At 39.7% G+C, this 16,071-nt stretch overlaps 1 protein-coding gene across 3 annotated transcripts in view; it reads right to left on the bottom strand.

The window, feature by feature from the left end:
• iyd (iodotyrosine deiodinase) overlaps nucleotides 1–14,087 on the bottom strand; it is a 76,263-nt gene extending 62,176 nt beyond the window's left edge. The window contains exon 1 of one of the 3 annotated variants that reach the window (XM_061900704.1): nucleotides 13,619–14,087. The gene's annotated coding sequence lies outside the window, so the exon portion shown is untranslated. The remainder of the gene's footprint in view (nucleotides 1–13,618) is intronic. The other 2 variants (XM_061900703.1, XM_061900705.1) reach the window with 2 other exon arrangements.
• Between the last annotated feature and the right edge of the window lie 1,984 nt (nucleotides 14,088–16,071).

The raw sequence follows: 16,071 nt of genomic DNA, 5'->3' as shown, positions 1-16,071 counted from the left end.
CAAAACGAGACAAAGAAGCGAGTGGAAGATTTTACGTGTAAAAAAAACTGTTGCATCACAGTCCACATTGTGGTGAGTTCAAGAACCACCAAAATTAGTAGGACCAAACGACATTCACCAAATAGTCTCATGAGTAAAAAGCATCCACACAAACATATTAAACAGTGGGCTTTCTAACATTTGGGAATGTTTGTGTCACGTTCGTCGTCAAACAAAAAACATACTATATCTAAAAAATTATTTTTTCGCCCCTATTTTTCCATTTTCAATTCCTTTTTTAGAAATGCTCCAGGGAGCCACTAGGGTGGCACTAGCGAGCCGCGGGTAGCTACCCCCGTTAATGTATGTCACATTGGCATGGAAACCAATGTGGTACACATGACTCCATTCAAGCTGCTAAGAAGAATTTGACTAAAGAACAGAGAGTACATCGCTTACTCTGACATTATATGAAGAGACTCAATTCCCAGGCACACGCAGTGATCTTATCGTAATGCCGCTGTCGCTATACAGTTTTTATTATTATTATTTTGCATCCACACTACACAGAGTGTCCCTGTGATGAGGTGGCGACTTGTCCAGGGTGTACACCGCCTTCCGCCCGGTTGAAGCTAAATGGGCTCCAGCGACCCCGTAGGGAATAAGCGGTAGGAAATGGATGGATGGACTATACAGAGTTTATCTTGTTTTAACTCTTGTAAAATTGTTAAAAGTATTACTCATAATACTATAGACCAGGGGTTCTTAACATTTTTTTACGCGTGGGCCCACTCAAATATTAACACTGAATGAATAATCTTACTCTTGATTTGGCAATATATATGTTTCTTAAATAAACCGTTAATAAAACGAAAGTGCAAATGAAAATGTTGCTTCACCACTGTAGTCATAATTTTTTCCCTTAAGAACAGACTTTTTCTCTTTGTTTGATATTCTCACTACTGCCACAAGTGGTTAGAAAAGTGTATTAAAACTGGGTACCGCTGCGGCCCATACAGACTACAGCTGAGAAATGCTTGCGGCCCAACAATGGCAGAGCCGTGTATAGAGAGACTGGCCAACTTGTTTTCAAAGTTGGTAGCAAAGATGGTGCCCTGTCGTCACATGAGGGGCTTTTGACCAATCATTTAGGACATTGGTTCTCAACCTTTTTTCAGTAGAGTACCCCTTGTGAACATTTTTTTAATTCAAGTACCCCCTAATCAGAGCAAATAAGTTTTGTTTGAAAAAAAGAGCTAAAGAAGTACACTACAGCACTATGTCATCAGTTTTTCATTTATTAAATTGTATGACAGTCCAAAATATTGCTCAATTGTAGTGGTCTTTCTTGAACTATTTGGAAAAAAAGATATAAAAATAAATAAAAAATTGTTGAAAAATAAACAAATAATTCAATTATACGTTTCTAAGTGAATATAATTACACATAGAAGTAATCATCCACTTAAAGTGCCCTCTTTGGGGATTGTAATAGAGATCCATCTGGATTCATCAACTTCATTCTAAACATTTCTTCACAAAAAAAGATATCTTTAACATCAATATTTATGGAACATGTCCACAAAAAAACTAGCTGTCAACACTGAATATTGCATTGTTGCATTTCTTTTCACACTTTAATAACTTACATTCATATTTTGTTGAAGTATTATTCAATAAATATATTTATAAAGGATTTTGAATTGTTGCTATTTGTAGAATATTAAAAAAAAATCTCACGTACCCCTTGGCATACCTTCAAGTACCCTCATTTGAGAACCTCTGATTTAGGAGATCTGATTCGTCAAAAGTCCCTTTTTTTGAGTAAAGGGCGCCATGTTTGGTGAGGACTATGAAATTGAGTTGGTTTTACGCTCTCTATTCAGGGATGTGAACAATGGGCCCCAGCCCTATGGTTAAGAAATACTGTTTTAGACCATGTGTGAGTCGTTTCGTTGGCCAGGGCGGCTTTCCAAATTTAGCACATATTGATCTTGACCTCTTTCAAGCTCACACAATCATTGATGACATGTCCGCAAGGCTAGGTCGTTGCCACATATCGAACATGACAATCTCCACTACCTTCTATATAGTACTAAAGGGCTGTCTTAAGTGTTTTGGCACATTTTCCCTTTGGCCCTTAGAGCAGTGTTTTTCAACCTTTTTTGAGCCAAGGCAAATTTTTTGCGGTTAAATAAATCCGGAGGCACGCCACCAGCAGAAATCATTAAAAAATTTAACTCAGTCGACAGTAAAAAGTCGTTGTCGCAATTGTTGGATATGACTTTAAACCATAACCAAGCATGCATTACTATAGCTCTTGTCTCAAAGTAGGTGTACTGTCACCACCTGTCACATCACGCCGTGACTTATTTTGAGTTTTTTGCTGTTTTCTTGTGTGTAGTGTTTTAGTTCTTGTCTTGCGCTTCTATTTTGGTGGCTTTTTCTCTTTTTTTGTTTTTTTCCTGTAGCAGTTTTATGTCTTCTTTTGAGTGATATTTCCCGCATCTTGTTTGTTTTAGCAAACAAGGATATTTCAGTTGTTTTTAATCCTTCTCTGTGGGGACATTGTTGAGTGTCATGTAATGTTCGGATGTACTTTGTGGATGCCATCTTTGCTCCACAGTAAGTCTTTGCTGTCGTCCAGCATTCTGTTTTTGTTTACTTTTTAGGCAGTTCAGATTTAGTTTCGTTCTGCATCGCCTTCCCTAAGCTTCAATGCCTTTTCTTAGTGGCTCTAAACTTTTGTTCATTTTTGGTTCAAGCATTAGACAGCTTTCTACCTGCACACTGCCTTCCGCTGTTTCCAACATCTACAAAGCAATTAGCTACCGGCTGCCACCTACTGATATAGAAGAGTATTACATGGTTAATCTGCCGAGCTCGAGACGGAACCGACACTCAACAACAACACATCATTTGCAGACTATAATTACTGGTTTAGCTAAAAATATTTGTAACCCAAATAGGTGAAATTAAATAATCTCCCACGGCACACCAAATTGTATCTCCCGGCACACTGGTGTGCCGCGGCACAGTGGTTGAAAAACACTGCCTTGGAGGCAAATAAAAAGTTACCCCTACGCTACAATACGAGTTTGATACGGTAACAGATTATTTCTAATTTCAATTTCTACTATGGGGAAAAATCGTCCAAAAATTTTATAGGTCAACTCACCCACCAGAACAGATTGTGTTGAGGTTTACATTTCTGCTCACTCTACCAAGATGTGTTTTGGAGCTTTTAAGTAAATATTTTATTCTTTAAGCACAAGTACAAGCCACATTCTCAAAGTTATAAATACTGCATAAACAGCTTGGGAGTGTGCGTGTAAAAGTATTTTTAATTTCACTACACTGAGCGCATTCATTCCAGCGTGCCAGACATAAACGTTACTACGTGTCATGCATAAAATATGTAAGCGTGTACTACATTACTAGGGGACATTTCTACTACTTCTACTACTACTGTATTAATACAAATACTATGAATATTAAAACAGCTAAAGTCAAAGATACAGGGTGGTGTGAAGGTCTTAGGTCAAGATATTTGACTATTCTATGGGTTTGGTGCACTCAAAGTGGAACTGCACTGTTTTCGGAATTATTGTTCACAATCATTAGGAAATACATGACGACAGATGTGCTTTTGTGTAATGCATTCTAACTCGTAAATGTAATAAAGGTCTACTTACAGCGGAGCTAATGGGAGGTCCTCAATTCCGCCCATAAAATCCAAGAAATAAATATTCAAAAACTGCCAAGAATACTCCATTTACATTTCGGGACTTGAATATTAACCAAGTATTTGTGATATTTTCATTATAAGCGGTACACCTTGACAGCCAATTTAGACCCGTTAATGGCGTGAACGACACGAAACGACGCTTGGTTCCAACCCCCTCTTCTTCGCGAGGATTACTAGTCATTCTTTATCTAAACGAGAATGTATGAACATCCCAATAACAGCAGACATTGCACAGTAAGTGATGTTTTATCATGTTTGTTGGCTCTCATGAAGTTTGCCGTGAGTAATCTGTGATGTAGTTGGAAAAAATTGAACGTTGTCATGTGTTTTTTAAAATGCTTAAAATGAGAAAAATACGTAAATATTAAATGTTTTTATTGATGTGTCCATTATTACATTACATGTATGCTTACATCATGTATATAAAACATCAAGAGAAGTGTTTGGATGTTTTTAAAGTGGAACTGCACTTTTTTGGGAATTTTGCCTATCGTTCACAACAATTATGAAAGACATGACGACAGATTGATTTTTTTTTAATGCATTCTAAATATTAAACAAACATAAATAAAAGTCCAGTTACAGCAGCGCCAAAGGGAGCTCCTCTATTTTGCCCATAAAATCCAATAAATAACTATTCAAAGAGCACCAACAATACTCCATTTACATTTCGTGACTTGAATATTAACCAAGTATTTTTGATATTGTTATTATAAGCGCTAACACAGACAAACTATTTTTAGCAGCGACGTGACCACAAGCTTGCGTGCCTATGTTTACTGTACATCAGGGGTCTCGGACACGCGGGCCGCATTTGGCAGATGTTATTTTGCGGCCCGGACCTAAATATAAAAATTTAATGATAGTGCGGCCCGCGAGCTTTATATGAATGCCGCTTGACAGCGTCATACTTTCCCACCCTCCCAATTTTGGCGGGAGATTCTGGAATTACAGGGCAATCATTCTCTCCAACGTTTGCAGATTTTCACCCTGACAACAATATTGCGGGCATGCCCCAATGGCACTGTCTTTATCGCACTGTACAACCTGTATATACAGCTTACCAGTCCAATCGCATGTTGTATTTGACTTCTGTACACACGTAAGTGACTGCAAGACATACTTGATCAACATCCATTCAGGTCACACTGAGGGTGGCCGTATGAACAACTTTAACACTGTAACAAATATGCGCCACACTGTGAAGCCACACCAAACAAGAGTGACAAACACATTTCGGGAGAACATCCGTACCGTAATACAACATATACACAACAGAACACAAACCCAGAATCCCATGCAGCCCTAACTCTTCCTACAATTTACACCCCCGCTACCACCAAACCCCGCCCACCTCCCCTTCGTGCGTTGGTTGAGGTGGGCGGGGTTGAGGGGGCGGGGTTTGGTGGTAGCAGGGGTGTATATTGTAGCCCGGGAGAGTTAGGGCTGCAAGGTGTTCTGGGTATTTGTTCTGTTGTGTTTATGTTGTTACGATGTGGATGTTTTCCCGAAATGTGTTTGTCATTCTTGTTTGGTGTGGGTTCACAGTGTGGCGCATATTTGTTACAGAGTTAAAGTTGTTTATACGGCCACCCTCAGTGTGACCTGTATGGCTGTTGACCAAGTATGTCTTGCAGTCACTTACGTGTGTCTGCCGAAGCCTGATACAATATGTGGCTGGGCCGGCACGCTATTTGTAAGTTGAAAAAGCGGAAGCGACGTCAGGTTGTAGAGGACGTTAAAGGCAGTGCTACCACGTTACGCCCTTGGTGTTGTCGTCCGGGTGAAAATCGGGACAAAGTTCGGGAGAATGATTGCCCCAGGAGACTGTCGGGAGGGGCACTGAAATTCGGGAGTCCCCCCCAAAAATCGGGAGGGTTGGCAAATATGTTGCTAGGGCGGGATAGCCATTCAAAGAAGATAAATTCATTAAAAAGTGCAAGTTAGATTTTTTTTTTTAAATCTTTTCTTGCGGCCCAGCCTCACCCAGTTTTTGCATCCAGTGGCCCCCAGGTAAATTGAGTTTGAGACCCCTGCTGTACATCATCGAGTGGTCTGCTGCTTCCTCGTTTCCTTGCTCGTCAAGCTTTATTCGAAATCATAAATCATGCATCTCACCTGGACAAAATAGGTCTTAGTAGGTATTCTGACATGTTGGTGCACTTTGACAGCCATTTAAGACCAGAAGCTTGGGAGGACAACACGAAAAGACTCTTGGTACCCCTACCATGTTTCTTTAGAGGATTATGAGTCATTCTTCATCTAAATGGGAATATATAAACATCCTAGCAGTCGACACCTTAATGACAGCAGACATTGCAGAGTAAGGGATGTTTTATTATGTTTGTTGGCTCTCATGAAGACTGCAGTGAGTAATAATCAGTGATGGAGAGGGGAAAAAAGCAAACATTGTGATGTGTTTTTTCCAATTAATGCGCAGATAATGCCTAAAATGATCAAAATACAAAAATATATAATGTTATTATGAATGTACCCGGTACTACATAGCACATGTACCAACATAATGTAACCTAATGGAGGTGTTTGGATGTTTTTCTTAGGGTTTTGTATCTTGCTAAACTGTCATTAAGAGTGAAATAACAATAATAAATGTGAGATTGCAGCTCTGTATTTTCGATAAGAAACATTGCCATCCATCCATCCATCTTCTTCCGCTTATCTGAGGTCGGGTTGCGGGGGCAGCAGCCTAAGCAGGGAAGCTCAGACTTTCCTCTCCCCAGCCACTTCGTCCAGCTCCTACGGGGAATCGTGAGGCCTTCCCAGGCCAGCCGGGAGACATAGTCTTTCCAATGTGTCCCGGGTCCTCCCCGTGGCCTCCTACCGGTTGGACGTGCCCGAAACACTTCCCTAGGGAGGCGTTCGGGTGGCATCCTGACCAGATGCCTGAGCCACCTCATCTGGCTCCTCTCGATGTGGGGGAGCATCGGCTTTACTTTGAGCTCCTCCCAGATGACAAAGCTTCTCACCCTATCTCTAAGGGAGAGCCACTTGTACCCGTGATCTTGTCCTTTAGATCATAACCCAAAGCTCATGACCATAGGTGAGGATGGGAACGCAGATCGACCGGTAAATTGAGAGCTTTGCCTTCCGGCTCAGCTCCTTCTTCACCACAACGTATCGATACAGGGTCCACATTATTGAAGACGCCGCACCGATCCGCCTGTCGATCTCACGACACTCGTGAACAAGATTCTGAGGTACTGGAACTCCTCCACTTGGGGAAGGGTTTTCTCCCCAACCCGAAGATGACGCTCCGCCCTTTACCGGGCGAGAACCATGGACTCGGACTTGGAGGTGCTGATTCTCATTCCGGTCGCTTCACACTCGGGTGCGAACCGATCCAGTGAGAGCTGAAGATCCTGGCCAGATGAAGCCATCAGGACCACATCATCTGCAAAAAGCAGAGACCCAATCCTGCAGCCACTAATCCGGATCCCCTCAATGGCTTGACTGCGCCTAGAAATTCTGTCCATAAAAGTTATGAACAGAATCGGTGACAAAGGGCAGCCTTGGCGGAGTCCAACCCTCACTGGAAACGGGTACGACTTGCTGCCGGCAATGAGGACCAAGCTCTGACACTGATCATACAGGGAGCGGACCGCCACAATCAGACAGTCCGATACCCCATACTCTCTGAGCACTCCCCACAGGACTTCCGAGGGACACGGTCGAATGCCTCCTCCAAGTCCACAAAGCACACTTAGACTCATTGGGCAATTTCCCATGCACCCTCAAGGACCCTGTCGAGAGTATAGAGCTGGTCCACAGTTCCACAACCAGGACGAAAAACATTGGTATAGGCTAAATTAGCCCAAGAGTAGAACAGCTAAACACTGTGTAACAAACATTGTGCAGACAATAAAATATGAGCACGGCAGGGATTATTTGCAGTAATTTAGAATTAATAGCACTTTTTTTCTAGGGCCACACTGCCAAACGCTTACCGACTTGTCGATTTCCGCAATGTTTTTGTCTTGTTGTCCTTGCAGTCAATGGTCCATTTCAGTAATAGGTGACAACAGTTAGATTGCAAAAAGAGGGCGAGCAGGGTGGAATCTGTATTTTATCCATAGACTCTGTATGTAGTCAAGAACAAACCAGAGTAGCATCCATTACCAAGGCCTTGTTTCTATGGCTGTGGTCCTGTCTGCTGTTTAAGAGGAAATACGAGGATAAAAAGACATTAAAAAAAAGGTAAAAATACACCACGCACCACTGAATTGTTGCAAGAAGGATATAATATTTGACAGGGTTTTCCCAGTAGACCGTACCATATAGTTCTTTTGATAGCTTATCTTGAGTCATAGGTCAGTCAAGTGACATATCAGCCCCCTGTTTTAAATACACTGTTCATACACTTTTGGCTGCAGGAATATAGGGTGTGTTTACATCCGTATTCATTTATTGATGAGCCATCAGAGCTTTGTGTCTGTGCAGCGAGAAACTCAACCTCCCCCTGGGAACTAATTAGAGAACCTTTGGAAAATCTCTTATCCTTAACAATGAACAATACACAACCTTGAGCCTCACTTCACCTGATTTAGCCATTTTAGGTCTCAATCATTATTTTGTCCTCCTTTCACCTCCCCAGACTGCACCTCAAAGCATCCCCTCCCAAGAGGTGTCAGTTTGTTGCTGTATCGGGAAAATATCTCCTCCCTCATAGCTCCTCCGTGGATGGAATGGTCAAAACAGCTGGTTGCCATGGTTTCCCCGAAGCCAATCAGTAGCGGTTTTACTCCATGGGTTCATGTGGGGGTAGTGTAGCATTGATATGAGGAGATTAGACACTGGAACGGTAAAGCCTTGCTCAATTATCCTTGGCTTAACTTCAAATAGTTGGTTTTAATGAGGTTCCTCAAATGTGAATGTATATTAAAAACCTTTTTTAACATTTAGAATAAATGATCTACAGCAGGCCAGTGTGGTAAAATATAGATTAACACTTGTTGGTCCAAAATTGTTATGTACACACAAAACCCTAACCCTTTAGTTTTAAATCAACCCAAGTCGGAATTCTGTAAATCACTAAATTATGTTTATTTATTTTTTGTTTTCACGGGTTGTATAAAGTGCTGGACAGTCCATTGCATTTTAATACAAGGAGTGAGAGCCCCCTCTAGCGGAAAAAACAAAAAAATGCATTTTAATAATCATGTCGACACAATTAAATAAATAAATAAAAACAACAAATAATAATGTGAATTTATTTTTAAATATTATTTCAAAAAATGTAAATGCATTTTCTTACACAATCTCTATTTTTTATTACATTCATTATTGCACTGTCACTATTTAAACACCTCACATATTAATATACATCTACTGTAATGCTGTACATGGTAATTAGGAATTGGTATATATTGTATATAGATTATATAAACATATTATAATATAACAAATTAGTATATATTATATACTGTATATATATATTTTACATAAAATCCATACTTCCCTTAAACCAGTAATGTTATGCTTAAATACTTGCTCAACATATAAGAACACAGGAAAACAACAATACAGTTAAAACAGCCAATCAAAACCCAGTAATTAAATGCCACGCCCCCCTTAAAGCATATTAAAAAATGAGTGACACACGACTTTCTGTACAATGCTTTGTTTTAAAGATGTGCTATTTGGATTTACAAATTATGAGAAAAAAATTGAAAATTAATTTTATCTTTGCAACCTCATTATAGTATGGACTAAGTTTTATATTCATAAATGTAAGTTTGTCAATACCCGGCCTGGTTTTTTGTGCCTTTAAAAAATAATTAGAAATTTACTTTAAAACGCTTTGTACCTCTATCAACCAAAAAGCATTGAAAACTATGATGCTGTGTGCCAAATTTGGATTGTTTACGGAACTTGAGTGAGCCTATGGCTTTACATATATATATATACATATATACATATATATATATACATATAATAAGCGGTAGAAAATGGATGGATGGATATACATATATATATATATATATATATATATATTCCATCCACAGCTTTTCAACAGATACAGCTTCAATAGCTGTATTCCCATGGTCAAGCCACTCCTGAACTGTAGACAACGGAAGTTCCCTCTGTCAGCAATGGTTTGGGGAGCCATGTCAGCTGCTGGTTTTGGTCCACTGTGTTTCATCAAGTCCAGAGTCAACGCAGCTGTGTACATGCTTCCATCTGTTGTAAAGCTCTATGGAGATGATGATTTCATTTTCCAGCATGATCTGGCACCTGGCTTCACGGTGGCAGATGGGTTAGTGCGTCTGCCTCACAATACGAAGGTCCTGCAGTCCTGGGTTCAAATCCAGGCTCGGGATCTTTCTGTGTGGAGTTTGCATGTTCTCCCCGTGAATGCGTGGGTTCCCTCCGGGTACTCCGGCTTCCTCCCACTTCCAAAGACATGCACCTGGGGATAGGTTGATTGGCAACACTAAATTGGCCCTAGTGTGTGAATGTGAGTGTGAGTGTTGTCTGTCTATCTGTGTTGGCCCTGCGATGAGGGGGCGACTTGTCCAGGGTGTACCCCGCCTTCCGCCCGATTGTAGCTGAGATAGGCGCCAGCGCCCCCCGCGACCCCGAAAGGGAGTAAGCGGTAGAAAATGGATGGATGGATGGATGGATCTGGCACCTGCTCACAGTGCGAAAACCAGCAGTAACTTATGTACTGACCATGGCATTACTGTCCTCGATTGGCCTGCCAACTTTCCTGACCTAAAACCCCATAGAGAATTTGTGGGGTATTGTGAAGAAAAAGCTGAAAGACACCAGACCCGATAATGCAAGTGAGCTGAAGGCCGCTTTTGAAGCATCCTGGGCATCCATAACACCTCAACAATGCCACAGGCCAATTGCCTCCATGCCACGCCGCATTGATGCAGTAATCCATGCAAAAGGATTCCCAACCAAGTACTGAGTGCATTAATCGACATTTTCAAATGTTTTATTTTGTTTTGCTGTTATAAATCTTTTTTTTTACTTGGTCTGAGGAAATGTTCAAATTTTTTGAGATAGGATTTTTGAGTTTTCTTAAGCAGTATGCCTAAATCAGCAATATTAAAATAATAAAAGGCTTACAATATTTCAGTTGATGTGTAATGAATCCAAAATGTATGAAATGTTCATGTTTTTAGTTGCATTACAGAAAATAAAGGATTTTATCACAATATTCAAATTTTCTGAGACAGTCCTGTATGTATGTATGTATGTATATATATATATATATATATATATATATATATATATATATATATATATATATATATATATATATATATATATATATATATATATATATATATATATATGGATGGATGGATGGATGGATGGATGGATATATATATATATATATATGGATGGATGGATGGATGGATATATATATATATATATATATATATATATATATATATATATATATATATATATATATATATATATATATATATATATATATATATATATATATATATATATATATGTATGGGGGCTCCACGGTGGCAGAGGGGTTAGTGCGTCCGCCTCACAATACGAATGTCCTGCAGTCCTGGGGTCAATCCCAGGCTCGGGATCTTTCTGTGTGGAGTTTGCATGTTCTTCCCGTGAATGAGTTAGTTCCCTCCGGGTACTCCGGCTTCCTAACCACTTCTAAAAACATGCAGCTAGGGATAGTTTGATTGACAACACTAAATTGGCCCTAGTGTGTGAATGTGAATGTGAATGTTGTCTGTCTATCTGTGTTGGCCCTTTGATGAGGTGGCAACTTGTCCAGGGTGTACCCCTCCTTCCGCCTGATTGTAGCTGAGATAGGCGCCAGCGCCTCCCGCAACCCCAAAAGAGAATAAACGGTAGAAAATGGATGGATGGATATATACAGGTGCTGGTCATATTATTAGAATATCATGAAAAAGTTAATTTATTTCATTAATTCCATTTAGAAAGTCAAACTTGTGGAATGTATACATTCATTCCAAACAGACTGATACATTTCAAGTGTTTTTTGCCAAAAAGGAGATGATTATAGCTGACAACCAATGAAAACCCTAAATTCAACATCTCAGAAAATTAGAATATGGTGAAAAGGTCAGATATTGAAGACACCTGGTGCCACACTCTAATTAGCTAACTAACTCAAAACACCTGGAAAAGCCTTTAAATGGTCTCTCGTTTTGATTCTGTATGACACACAATCATGGGGAAGACTGCTGACTTGACAACTGTCCAAAAGATGACCATTGATACTTTAAAGAAGGAGGGCAAGACACAAAAGGTCATTGCCAAAGAGGTTGGATGTTCCCAGAGCTCTGTGTCCAAGCACATTAATAGAGAGGTGAAGGGAAGACAAAGATGTGGTAGAAAAAAGTGTACAAGCAAGAGGGTTAACCGCGCCCTGGAGAGGATTGTCAAACAAAACCGATTCAAAAATGTGGGGGAGATCTACAAAGAGTGGACTGCAGCTGGAGTCAGTGCTTCAAGAACCACCACGCACCGACGTATGCAAGATATGGGCTTCAGCTGTCGCATTCCTTGTGTAAAGCCACTTTTGAATAAGAGACGTCTAAAGCGTCTCGCCTGGGCTCAAGACAAAAAGGACTGGACTGCTGCTGAGTGGTCCAAAGTTATGTTTTCAGATGAAAGTACATTTTGTATCTCCTTTGGAAATCAAGGTCCCAGAGTCTGGAGGAAGACAGGAGAGGCACAGAATCCACGTTGCCTGAAGTCCAGGGTCAAATTTCCACAATCGGTAATGGTCTGGGGTGCCATGTCATCTGCTGGTGTTGGTCCACTGTGTTTCCTGAGGTCTAGGGTCAATGCAGCAGTCTACCAGGGAGTTTTAGAACACTTTATGCTGCCTGCCGCGGACCAATTTTATGTAGGTGAAGATTTCATTTTCCAACATGACTTGGCACCTGCACACAGTGCCAAATCTACCAGTACCTGGTTTAAGGACCATGGTATCCCTGTTCTTGATTGGCCTGCAAACTCACCTGACCTTAACCCCATAGAAAACCTAAGGGGTATTGTGAAGCGGAAGATGCGAGATGCCAGACCCAACAATGCTGAAGAGCTGAAGGCCACTATTAAAGCAACCTGGGCTCTCATAACACCTGAGGAGTGCAACGGACTGGTGGACTCCCTGCCACGCCGTATTGCTGCAGCAATTCAGGCAAAAGGAGCTGCAACTAAGTATTGATTGCCGTACATGCTGAAACTTTACATGTTCATACATTTCAGTTGGCCCACATTTCTAAAAAATATTTTTTGGTACTAGTCGTAACTAATATTCTAATTTTCTGAGATACCGAATTTGGGATTTTCAGTAATTGTCAGTACTAATTATCAACATTTTAAGAAATAAACATTTTCAAATATATCACTATGTGTGTAATGAATTGATATAATATGTAAGTTTCACGTTCTGAATATAATTACTGAAATAAATCAACTTTTTCATGATATTCTAATAATATGAACAGCACCTGTATGTATGTATGTATGTATTATATATATATATATATATATATATATATATATATATACATATATTGCATTCTTCTTTAGTTGCTTTATTGAGTTTACAACCTACTGGCGCTGTTTTATACTGGTTATGTACTTGTTTTGTAAAGTTTTTGAAAATAAATGAAGCCAACCCCACTCCCTCCCAAAAAAGGAGGCTGCATTAGCAGCTCACTACCAGTAGGTGTCAGTGTAACAGTTATAAACAACAGGTAGTTTTGCTCGTACACCTTTTTACCATGTCATGGCTAATAACACGACCCATTTCAAGGACAAGTGGTTGTATAGTCATTGTAAATGCTAAAAGGCGTTACAAACGGCAAAAAAATAAAACAAGGTGTGTCGTCGCAGCGTCGTCTACCTGAGAGGGAGGAAAGAGGGGGGCTGAGCTGGGGTTCTCCAGGCAGGTTCTCCGGTTCCTGTGTGACGTCACGAGAAATGGCGGACCAGGATGACAGCGACGCATCTCCTACCGCGTCCCAAGGTGAGCACTCGCACTGTACAAACTTTATCAAACTCACTTAAAAGACCGCCGGGGTTCATCCCAGAGGGAAACATTTGGAAAATGGCTGTGGTTAAAAGTTGTTTTCGTCGAACGAAGGAGAGCCGACGCTGTAGTCTGTGGCGGGGCGCCGGTCACGGGAGGCGGATTAAAAAGAAACCAGTCACTAGACAAGTTGCTCTATGTTTAAAATACAACATTTGTTCTTATTTCAATTTGCTACGAAGTATTCGCTTTTCACTTTTGGCTGCCAGTGTTGTTATATAATTGAAAGTAGTAGCTAGACTCCACACCTGCCGCTGACAGCTCCAGGAGAGCCTCGGCATGAAATGACAGGTGTCGCCTCGCCATTACAACCTCGCTTTAAAACCTCGCTAAACTTTGATAATCTTCTCAAAATGCCTTTTTAAACCTGCATAACGTATTCAACTAGTGTCATTTCATAAACAAATGTTCTACTTTATAATTGACAATACTTCACTACGCAATACACCATAAAATGTTACGAGCAACAAAGCACTAAAATATTCTGTGTGTTCAAACTAAGAAAAATACAATATTTGTTCTCTATGGTACCTTTTTTATGTGAATATGTGCAATGACAATTTATCATCTGAGGTGTCGCCAAACTCACCAAAACAAAATGATCAATGTTTAATCTAGCGTCCCCCATGATTTTAAAGGTATTTGAAATATGTGCTTTAAAAAAAATTTATGAATATATTTATTAGGTCTTGATCAGAATCATTGTTGCCTTGTGCAGCTTTCAAAATGGTCAACTTTTTTTTGGTATTTGAGCCCTTCTTCATGAATAGACTTGAAATAATCCATCCATCCATGATCCATCCATGTTTTACCGCTTGTCCCTTTCGGGGTTGCAGGGGGGGTGACGTAGCCTATCTCAGCTGCAATCCATAAATTTATACACTCGCTTACCCACTGGTATATTTACAAGTGTAAAACTGTATGATGAACAAAGCACTAATATCTTCTGTGTATTAAAAAATAATATATTTGTTCTCTATAGCAGTGGTTCTCAACCTTTTTTCAGTGATGTACCCCCTGTGAGCATGTTTTTTAATTCAAGTACCCCCTAATCAGAGCAAAGCATTTTTGGTTGAAAAAAAGAGATAAAGAAGTAAAATACAGCACTATGTCATCAGTTTCTGATTTATTAAATTGTATAACAGTGCAAACTATTGCTCATTTGTAGTGGTCTTTCGTGAACTATTTGGGGGGAAAAAAAGATATAAAATTAACTAAAAACGTGTTAAAAAATAAACACGTGATTCAATTATAAATAAAGATTTCTCAAATAGAAGTAATCATCAACTTAAAGGGCCTTCCTTGGGGATTGTAATATTGGATTGAACATTTGGATTCATCAACATCATTCTAAACATTTCTTCCCAGAAAAAGAAATCTTTAACATCAATATTTATGGAACATGTCCACAAAAAAATCTAGCTGTCAACACTCAATATTGCATTGTTGCATTTATTTTCAGTTTATGAACTTACATTCATATTTTGTTGAAGTATTATTCAATAAATATATTTATAAAGGATATTGTAATTGTTGCTATTTTTAGAATATTTAAAAAAAAAAACCTCACGTACCCCTTGGCATACCTTCAGGTACCCCCAGGGATACGCGTACCCCCATTTGAAAACCACTGCTCTATGGCACGGACCGGTTTAATATACATGTAGGCATTATTTTCAGGGACTGGCTTTCCACTTGTGCCAGATAAATACAGCAAAAATAGGTGCATGAAAAATACAATTTACTATAAAGCTGAATTAATGGGAGCCCTGAGCTTGTTTCTTAGCAATGGGATGCAGATGAAAATCAGCCTTTGGTTATAATCTGTCACATTTGTATTTTATATGTTCATTAATATGCATTGTATCATGTCACAAAGCTATAACGAATATAACAAATGGCAACTTACTATGAGGAGTGTTATTGTACGTCTATAAAGAAGTTTATTGGTGTGTCTAGTTAAGTCGGAGAAAATGCAGTCATTTATAAATTATTTAATGTTTCTCTTTGGCCCGGAAGCAATTGCGTCACGGACCGGTACCGGTCCCCGGACCGGTAGTTGGGGACCACTGCTCTATGGTACCTTTTTACGTGAATATATGCAATGACCACTTATCATCTGATGTGTCGCCAAACTCACCAAACCAAAGCTGTCATTGTTTGATCTAGTGTCCGCCATGATTTAAAAATTATTTTAAAATATGTGCTTTAAAAAATGTAAAAATATTTTTATTAGAACTTGATCAGAATCCTTGTTGCCTTGGGCG

This window comes from Nerophis ophidion, linkage group LG05 (assembly GCF_033978795.1).
Source record: "Nerophis ophidion isolate RoL-2023_Sa linkage group LG05, RoL_Noph_v1.0, whole genome shotgun sequence".
In the NCBI taxonomy this organism is placed as follows: Eukaryota; Metazoa; Chordata; class Actinopteri; order Syngnathiformes; family Syngnathidae; genus Nerophis; species Nerophis ophidion.
This window is presented reverse-complemented; position numbering and strand designations above follow the sequence as displayed.